The sequence below is a fragment of the Marmota marmota genome, unplaced genomic scaffold, assembly GCF_001458135.2.
Source record: "Marmota marmota marmota unplaced genomic scaffold, marMar, whole genome shotgun sequence".
NCBI lineage: Eukaryota > Metazoa > Chordata > Mammalia > Rodentia > Sciuridae > Marmota > Marmota marmota.
Window position 1 is genome coordinate 27289222 of NW_026000005.1, and position 10856 is coordinate 27300077.

Below are 10856 nucleotides of genomic sequence, written 5' to 3' on the forward strand. Positions count from 1 at the left end.
TTATTTTATTGCTCACTTGGGAGCACCTAGGCTTTAGAGTATGGAGCAAACACTGAACCAGGAAGCAGCAATGAGTTTGAGAAGCAATTTATTAAAAATATGGGTGTAGGAAGGAAGAACAGAGAGGAATAATGTGAAAAATCCAAAGTACTGGGATTTTTAAAACCTACAAATATTCCTTTTGCATTGAAGTGGTATGAGGTAGAGAAAAAGCCAGGAAAGCAAAAACAGAATTCTATTGCACAGGGGTCTCTTAGTCACATTTCCTGAATCTGGGGATTCCACAGTCTAAAACTACAGACAGAAAACATTGTGGTCTTTCCAAGAGACCGTCTATTTCCAAGCCTTTCAGAGCTTTCCTCTCTTTGAGTGGGACAGAAAGGCTCTGTGCAGGTGTCTGAGTCTCTCTGTGCTCTGAGATCATTCACATACTCCTCTGCATTCCAAGGTGACCATGTGTGACTTGCTCTCACCAACGGAATGGGGTTAAAGTGATTGAAAGAAGGAAAGAATGTGTGTGCCACCCACTTGCCTTCTCTCTTGTCCAGAAGACTCAAGTGAAAGAATTTCGAGACACAGAGTTGCAAGAAGGGAGCTACCTGGTGAATAACCACTTGGAATAAAATGGTATAAAATGATTAACCAAAACAAAACAAAACAAAAAGCAAAAACAAAAAACAAAAACCATATTTTTATGTGAACAAGAAATGTTACTTTGTTGTGTTATACCAGAGAGACTTGAGATTTGCTTGTTACTGCAGTATAGTGTGGCCTATTCTAATATAGGCAAGGATTTCTGACACCTCCCCCAGAATTAGAATGATGTATTTCTCAAGATTAAATAAAACTTACTAATATGACAAGGACTAGAAACTCACATAAGCTGCCCAAGCCAAATATCCCAACTATCTGATTGTAGCTGAATGAACTGATTCAGAATTTCTGAAGTTTTTAAGCCTTTGCCCACCACATATACATTTTATGTCCCTCACATTTTAATTTTTTTCCCTTAAATAATCAGTCCCCTTCTTTATTTCTTCATCATAGGTGCTGATGTGTGTTCTGCCCACACTAGGCCCCTTTCACTCTTCATCTCATATTGGTGGGTAGGAACTGGGATCCCCCCAGGCCCAGCCTCTCCATGCATAGCAGTGTTTCTAACTGTGCTCCTCTCTGCATCACCTATAAATATCAGAAGACACAAAGAAGTAGGAGGAAGACCTGGCATTCTCATTTCCTCCTCAGCTCCATACTCTCTCAATTATTTTAAATTAATGTTATGAATACACATCATTTTCTTCAATGAAAGTTATTATTATCACCATTATTTCCACCCTGTCAATATTTGCTCAGAGGCAATGTAGGTGAGAGGGGAACTAGAAGTCCACTCAAGGATGGTTGAATCTCACCAAGATCAGGCCTGGCTGGAGAATGATTAAGTGGACTTTTCATTAAGACATCAGTCAGCGATGACAAATCTGCTCCTGGTTAAGAATCAGTGTGTGACTCTTTTTTTCAGGTGGAACATTAGCAATTACAAAATCTTTGCCTGGCAGGCCTCTTGGGGCCCCTCTCTGCTCACAGTAGACCTGGTGCATGGCCAGTGCCTGGCAGCCCATGATGGAGCTGCAGTCAAGAATTCAGGCTTCTCTGCCCAGCCATGTTCTTGGTATATTTACATTCCAGCTCCTATGCCTTCATTCCTAGGTCTGTTTGTCAGAAGATTCGGGCAGACACCTTCTTCAGATTCTTTGCTGAGACTGTCTTATGTGGGGGAGTAAGGATAAACTTGGAAAACACTTTTCTATATTTCGACTCAGTACCCAGTACTTTATTATTCCTACCTCTGATCTCTCACCCCAACCTCAGGGTTCATAAAACTGCTGAGGTGTTTTTTTGGAGCTCTCTCAACAGTTAGAGGACCACACTTCTGTTCTGATCCACCTGAGTCTTCCCTGGGAGTGATGTTTCATGAGGAAGTAGAATGGGGGTGCAGGCATCTTCTCCAATTTTTCTTTCTTAGATTATCATGGTGAGGGATTAGAGCTTTAGCACCTTCATTTATGGTTTGTTGCTTTAATCAGCTACTCTAACACCTAGAAGTTCAACTCTAGCTCAGCTGAGCTCCTGAAAAGTAGCAGCATTATTTTTAAGAGACCAAGAACAAACTCTTGCTTACAAAGTAGAAATCATTTGTTGAATTTATGTTAAATGAAGACCTTAGACTATACTTTGGCTATTAAAATGAGAAGAAATTATATTACTCCAATTTACATGAAGAAGAAAAATTTAAAAAAAAATTTTAGTTGTAGATAGGCACAATATCACTTTTTAAAAAATCTTTATTTATTTATTTTTATATTGTACTGAGGATGGAACCCAGTGCCTCACACATGTGAGGCAGGCACTCCACTGCTGAGCTATAGTCCCAGCCCCGTAGGCATAATATCTTTATTTATTTATTTTTATGTGTTGCTGAGGATCAAACTCAGTACTTCACATGTGTGAGGCAAATGCTCTACCACTAAGCCACAACCGCAGCCCTACATGAAGCAAATTTAAAGGATTCTATCAGAAATAAAAACTTTAAACTTTTTTAGGAAAGTATTTAATAAGATTGAGAATTAAAAAAAATTCACGAGTGGGTGTTACAAGTACATAGTAATACTTGTGTGTGTTTGCTAATACCAATAATTCTTGGGTTACAGTGCCTCTGTGATTTTGTTTAAGTTATAGAATGATCTGCTGTTAAAATGAACTGAAAGCACTTCCAGAAGAGAAAAATGCTCTTTGATTATAACTTGATATGCTCCTATACATTCCACAGTATGGGGCCATTTAAGTTTTCTAGTGGAGGATGGACAGATCCATGAGTTTTTGTAGACCTACCCTTGACTTCAAGAGTTTGGGGAAACATACCTAAAACCTTTTAAAACAATGGAAGCCAACTGGATTGTGCTGACAAAGCATTCATGAGAAATTAAGTAGTTTAATTGGAGATAGGGATCAATGAGGATTCTAGGCTTTAGATGAGGATTCCTGGGGGAGGGCGGCATCTCTTCTTGTTCTCACTGCCTCACTACCCAGCAAGACATACTCAGACTATTTTATGTAATTGTGGGATTGTGTATAAATGAGATACTGGCCCAGAGACATGTTGGAAGACTCTTTACTGCTTGCTTTGTTTAGTTCACCTGATGCTCTTTCTCTTCCTGCTCTTCTTCCCAAACTTCCATTACTCAAATCAAGGGACATAGATGTCAGACTCCAACCTGATCAGGGAGACATCATTTGTACATATGTGCTTTTCTTTACATCCTGGGTTTGATCTTTAAGAGAGGGAACTTAGGGATCATTGGTCAACTTTGTTTTACCTGATGGATGAGTCCTTCTAAATTTATGGACCAAGGACAAAAGCAGATCCCTCCCCTTTTAGTGAATGTTAATGTACTCATTCCATGTTATTCTTGATTATGAGAAGTGGGAGAGTGAATTTTAGCATAATGCATAAGCTGGCATAGCAAAGATCAATTTTTTTCTGTTCTTTTGCCTCATCCTTGATTGCTGCTTTTTACTGGTTATAATATGCGACTGATAGTTTTTAGTGGATCAATATACCATTATCAAAAAGAACATTCCCCCTGATTTATCAGCTTAATTCTGTTTTTTCCCCCCAAATTACTTATTTTTGGAAATTAGTCTACTGAGTCATTATTGTAGACTCTTTCCTAATTTGTGACCATATGAAAAAAATTTTAAAAATTGCCTAGAATTAATATTTTTGTTATATTTCTAACAGAAACTTAAGACAGCAACATTTAGAGAAGAATTAAGAAACCATGTATTTGAGCTATGTATTTTTAAAGAAATAGCCATTCTTTTCTTTTTTCCAAGTTTTGAAAGACTGATATGTTTTCCATAAATAAACCCAAGCCACTAATTATTTCATCTTTAGGAAGAGAAGCTTGCATACCTCAGTCTTACCAAAGCCCTGTGCTCACACACTCCCAGCTCAGATGCCTAAGGGAGGAGGAGCTCCCAGCCTGAGTCCAGCCACTGTCAGTCTTGGTTTCCGGTGAGCATGGTCTCCATCTTACATGTCCACACTGTGCATTTCTGCTCGTCCTATTCTAGTCAGCCAGGGGAGGATACCCATTTGGTTGTACTGCATTTCCCATCTTCTGCAGCAGTGTTGCCAAAGGCAGTCAGGCCCCATATTTGGGAGGGTGGGGTATCTTTCTCTCTCTGTCCTCAATGGGAATACTGTGAAAACTCCAGGCTTTCTTGTTTCCATAATTTACAGTTGGGGTGGAATGGAGCTTTTTGAATGTGTAAATTATCCAATCTCAGTCCTGTTCCAATCTTTGGAAGCTGACTACTACCAATTATATCCCATGGGCTTCTGGTTGGCTTCAGCCAATGGGAGGCCTTGGAGAAGGTTGGAGGGTGGAGCAAAGAGAGTTGGGGATGGTTTTCCCTCCTTCCCCAGCTTGGCCATGGTCTGGGTACTGGTTGCCTTTCTCCCACTGCAGTTCTTTTCAGTCCCTTTTCCAAGATCCTAGTTCTCACTGGGTTCTTGTGATACCTGTTTTTCCCCTGGGCCTACAGGCTTAGGGGTGGCTAAACTTCCTGTTATTGCTAGTCCTTGGGTGCTTCCCCTTCCCTTGCTAGTTTAACCTTGTCCATAGCTGTGGAAACAGTCTTTGTTCAGTTCAGCTCAACACTTTGCCTATGTATTCATTTCCTGCCAGGACCATGACTGATAAGTAGTCAAGCCAGTGTATCCCTTCCCTATAAGCCCATCCATTGCAGTGTAATTTTAACTGAGAGTCAATCTCTGGAGTATTTGGACTGTTCTTAATGATAGAGAACTTAGATCACCCTGCAAGGGAGGGAAGTTTGAAGGGATGCATTCAGGTATTGCTGGAGCTCCAGTAATAGTAAGTTCTCAGTAGTGAGAAAATATCACCCTTGATTCCCATCCATGACTGTTGTCTCTGAACTTTGCACATTTCCTGGCACATATCAGCCATTTAGTAAGTAAATGTTAAAGAGAGAATGTTTGAATAAATGCACACAGTCTTATATTTGTCATGTTCATATAACAAATGTTACTAATTTAGGTCTGAAATGCGTATTTTAAATGACATAATAGATCATCAAAATCATTCTCTTTTTTGCTATTAGGAGAAATGGTTTTCTTATCACTCTTAGAGAAAATAACTTTTATTTGATAGTTGCTTAATGTGTGGGTCTCTAAGACCAAGTTGACAATATAGGATATACAAAGTACAAAAGGTGCTACCTCACCTTTAATCATTTTCCAATCGTTGGTGTGCCAGCATCTCCACTCAATAGCCAATGTAGGCAGTCATTTTGCCAGCCATGTCACTTTCAAACATGGTAGTAGTAAAGTGGCTGTTATATTCTGTGTCTGCAAGATGTGTTTGTACAAGTGACTTATTGTCTCTGCATGAAGTGGCTGGACAAAGGGATGCCTGGTTGAGACAAGCTGTGAGAGGAATGACTGTTCTTGCTGAATAAATCCTGGACTCACCAGACCTTGGCTGACCTGGGGGATACCTGCCGGCCAAGGTGAACCTGATCCATAGAAGAAGCATTAGTGTGGCACCTGGGTACATCCATCAAAACTTCTAAGCCCCCTCCCAGTACCTGAAATATCATTTTTATGGCAGTGGTTCTCAAGGTGTGATTCTAGGCAGATTTCAGCATCAGCTGAATGTGTAGCATCTCATGAGCAGAATGTACTGGGTAACTTGTACTTCAATTCTGCATGGCCACCCAAGAATGATGGACATGTCAGACCTGCTTTAGATTCAAAATCAGAAGTCACTTTTGATTACTGGTAGAATAATAATTCAGAAATATGAAGTTTGGTACCTATGCCTTAATCAGCAACTCTGTGAATGGAGTACAGCAATCTGTGTTTTAACAAGCCATTCAAGTGACTATGATGTGAAAGTTTGAGAACCACTGAGTCTAGGCATTGATACTTATCAGACATATGTTCACTAATGTGAATGTATGAGTTTAGGGTAGGTTTGATGAGGAATGGAGAGATGAAATAGGAAGGATATGATTCTGAAGAGGGAAAGGTCCTGATGAGGAAGGAAATTTATCTACTAGTTTATCTACTTCTTAGTGAGAACAGTTAAGCCAAGAGATACCTGGCTATCATAATAAGTTTAAAATGGTTGTTTGCTTAGTATGGAATAAAAATTGAGATGGGGAGAAACTATAGTTTCCAGGAGGAAAGTATTAGTTGACATATATGCATGTGACATCACTAAAGGGGAGATGATCTGTGAGTCGCCACATCCTCTTCAGACTCTCCAGACCCAGCCCAGCCAAGATGCTTAGGGTTCTCCCCAAAGCAGCCTCTGCAAATCCCTATAGAATCTTGGCAGTGTGGGAAGGTGTTCTTCAATGCTGAAGGGTCAACACCAAGATAGGATTTTTAAATGTTTTTATTAATGCATGATAGTTATACCTAATATTGAGGTTCATTTTGACACTCATACATGCATGGATTACAATTTGCTCCATTTCAGTCCCCACTGCTTCCTCTTTCCCTCCCCTTCTCCCTCCCCCCTGTTCCCTTTCTTCTACTCTATTTGTCTTTTTTTCTATTTATTTATTATTATTTTTACTTGGTGTTTTATAGATATACATAAAGATGGAATTCACTGTGACATATTCATATATGTCCACAGAATAATTTTGTCATTTTCATTTCCTAAGGCAAGATATATGGAGAAAGATGATTATGGAAGGAACTGCAGAAAATCCACTCCTTTACATCCTGCGGGTGATGGAGTGTTCCTTATCTCTAACTAGGAGTGAGAACACGGTGGAACAGCCTTTGAATTTCTTCCCGTTTGAGCCTTTAAAGAAATCACATTCTCTGCATGCTCTTTTAATTTGAAAGGGTTTGTAGATCCTCAGAAAAAAGTACCATGTTCTAATAATTATAATAGTCATAATTACTATAAAAATTATAGCTAATTGATAACTTCCGAGATCCACTGAGCACTCCTTTTCGATATTTAACATGTGTGAGAAACATCTGAGGTTCTAGTTACAATTCAGGTTCTGATTCAGTCTATCTAGATTAGGTTCCAGATTGTGTCAATAACGAAGAATCCCCGGACCACATTGTGAGCAGCAGGGATATGCATAATGAGAACAATACCCTGTTTCTTTCCTAGCAGAAAAGAAGAGAGTGTAAGTCTCATTGGTTCCTACCAGAATAGAAGCTGTTTTCTCTGCTCATCATTGTACCCCTGGCAAGAGAACTTCCTAGTGACATACTACTAACATAATTTGTGCAATTCTGCATGGCCACCCAAGAATAAATGGACATGTCAGGGCTACTTCAGGTTCAAAATCAGAAGTAACTTTTGATTAATGGTAGAATAATTAAGGTTTTATTATAAATCTCAGAAGTTTAAGTTCTGAAACCATCTTTTATCCTGTAGAGCTTTTGTAGAAGCAATCTGCTAGTCAAAGTCGAAGGAAAACAATTAAAGGGGTCATTATAGCCAGTATGTACTTTCCAAACATCTGGGAAATTAGGCCAGTATGTTGAGAGCCTGGTAGACCAGAAATCCAGATTGCCAATTAAGCTTTAATGCTGATGCTGACTAGCTATTGAGAACTAGAAATGAAAAATTTCTAAAAATTGAGTGGCTAATGCTGGCTTTACATCCTGATGGGATATTATCCATTATCTTTCAGGGGTTATGACAAATCAAATTTTCTCCTTTTAAACTGTATTTAAGATCCCACTGCTAATGCAAAACAGATGAGTCCGGAGTTACAAACAAGGCAAATATGACTTGAATAATTTCCATTTTACTATTTATATTTTAATCATCAGTACAGAAAAATAAATATTATTCTTATTTTAAAGAGGCATTATCCTAGTGTCAGATATTTTTATGGTATTTATTAAATCGAAATTCAGGGTGGGAGGCTTCCAGTACTATGTAAACAATGTAATATGATAAAGAGAAATTGTTTAATAGGGAAACAGCAAAGATGATTAATCAAATAGTCTTGAAAGCCACATATATATTGATCTAGTCATTATTTCACCTTAGTTCAACTTCAGTGAAGTGTGTGTGTGTGTGTGTGTGTGTGTGTGTGTCTTTAAAATATTCACCTGTGGTTTAAAATGTTTACATTTCTACTCTTAATCAGTTCTCAGTTGTATACAGATCTGTTTGGGAAAACTGTAAGTGGGTTGAGGATGGAATGCTGTGGTAGCAGAATTTTAAGATGGTTCCCATGATTCTTGACTCCCTCTGTAAATATCTTGTATAATCCCCTCCCCTAAGTTTGTGCACCACCTGTGAATAGAATGGGATTTCACTCCCATGATTAGGTTACATTAGGTGACAAAAGTGAAAGGATTTTGTAGATGTAATAAAGGTACTAAATCAGAGGGGAGATTGTTTTACAAAGGCCTGGCTACATCAGGGAAACCAGGAAGTGGGGAGCAGGGTGGGGAGAGAGAGTGGGTTAGGGTTTCAGCCCTATAGCTCCTTCCTGGGCTCAATTTGAATTCTTCCTGTCTAACTTAGATACCCTTATTTTCTTCTTCTTACCTAATTTCTCTGCCTAGTACTCCCAAAATTATATTGAATTGAAATGGTAGAAGCATCCATTGATTTACATATTGCCATACTAGTGACTGTCATGTTCTGCTACCTTTCCTATCCTCTACTATCCCCCCTCCCCATCAATGGATGTGTAATTGATGTGATTCTGCAATCTGTATATGGGCTAAAAATGGGAGTTCATAACCCACTTGAAGCAAAGTGTGAAAGATGATATATCAAGAACTATGTAATGTTTTGAACAACCAATAATAAAAAATAAAAATAAAAAAAAAAAAGAAATGGTAGAAGCAGACATTCCTGTCTCATTCTAGATCTTAGAGGAAAGTCTTTCAACCTTTCTTGGTTCAGTATGATGTTAGCTGTGTATTTTTAAAATTGAGGCACATTCCTTGTATTCCTAATTTGTTGAGTATTTTTAATCATCAAAGGGATATTTAATTCTCTAAAAAATGCATTGTCTGCCCCTACTGAAATAATGGTATGCTTTGTGTGCTTGTTCCTGTTAATAGGCTGTGTTAAGTGATTTGCACATTTTGAACATACTTGTACCCAAGGTGAAAACTCCTTGATTATGGGGAATAATCTTTACAATGGATGTTTCAGTTTGCTAATTTTATTGAGATTTTTGCATCTCATTGTGTTAATCAGATATGTAGTTCATCAGGTCTGTAGTTTTCTTTGTGTGTGTGGTGTCTTTGTTTGGCATTGGTGTTAGGATAGCTGGCCTTATAAAATGAGTTTGGAAGAATTCAATCGTCTTCAATTTATTTTTTGAATAGCTAAAAAATAACTGGTACTAGTTCTTCTCAGAATGTTTTATAGAATTCAGCAGTGAAGACATCAGGTTCTGAACTTTTCTTTGAGAAGAGACTTTTTATTGCTGATTCAATGTCTTCATTGGTTGTGGGTCAGTTCAGATTTGCAATTTATTTATTTGCTCTTGGTGGATTGAATGAGCCTAGGAATTTACCCATTTTTTCTAGGTTTTATTTGTTGGCATATAGTTGTTTATATTAGTCCATAATGATCATTTGTATTTCTTTGGTATAATTTGTAATGCCTAATTTTTCATTTCTGGTTTTATTTCTTTGAGTCTCTACTCTTAATTTCCTAGTCAGTCAAGTTCAATTTTTTTTGGTTTTGTCTGTCTTCTCCAAAAACCAACTCTTAGTTTTATTGATCTTTTCTATGGTTTTTCTAGTCTCCATTTAATTTATTTCTGCTCTGCTCTTCACTGTTTCCTTCCTCACACTAGCTTTGGTCTTAGTTTGTTCTGTGTGTGTGTGTGTGTGTGTGTGTGTGTGTGTGTAGGCAGTGTATTATATGCTTATATTTTCATGATTTCATACATTTATAAATATGTACACATACTTTTTCTTGTATTTCTTAATCACTACAACCATTAAAACCATTAGGTATTCCATTGCTGCTACTTTAGCTGGTCTTCTAAATCTGATGTCCATGGACCACTGGGTCTTATGTCTGTAATCAGGAGGCTGAATCCATTTCACATTTAAATACTTAACATGTTTCCCACTCTACTCCTCCCTTCCCCTTTGTCCTACATCTGGAAAAGCTGACAAAGAAGGCTAGATGCTTCCTTCTTGGATGCAAGTGGGAAGTTCAAACCACATGAGCCCTGGATCCCTTAGTATTAGTCCTACCCCATCTTTCAAGTCATTTTCAGACTGCTTGAGAGACCACCCACGATTCCCCAGAAAGCCTCATTTTGTGAGTATCAAATCTCTTCATACTCTGCAAACCAGTTTTGAGGAGGGGAACCAATTTGCTTTTATAGGATAACCAACATGATACATCCTTTGCTTATTTTTGAAATTATATATTAAAATTATTATTGGTAAACACCACTTATCCTACTGAGTAAAAGCTTTATCTATCCCTTGATATGTGAACTTTAAAAATCAGCTAAAATATAGCATATCCTTTTTGTTTTTTTTTTTTTGTTTTTTTTTTTTTTTTTTTAAATTTTTTTTATTGTGGGTTGTTCAAAACATTACAAATTTCTTGACATATCATATTCCACACTTTGATTCAAGTGGGTTATGAACTCCCACCCTCACCCCATACACAGATAGCAGAATCACATCAGTTTCACATCCATTGATTTACAAATTGCCATCCTAGTGTCTGTTGTGCTCCGCTGCCTTTCCCATCCTCCACCCTCCCCCCTCCCCACCTCCCTCCAGACAC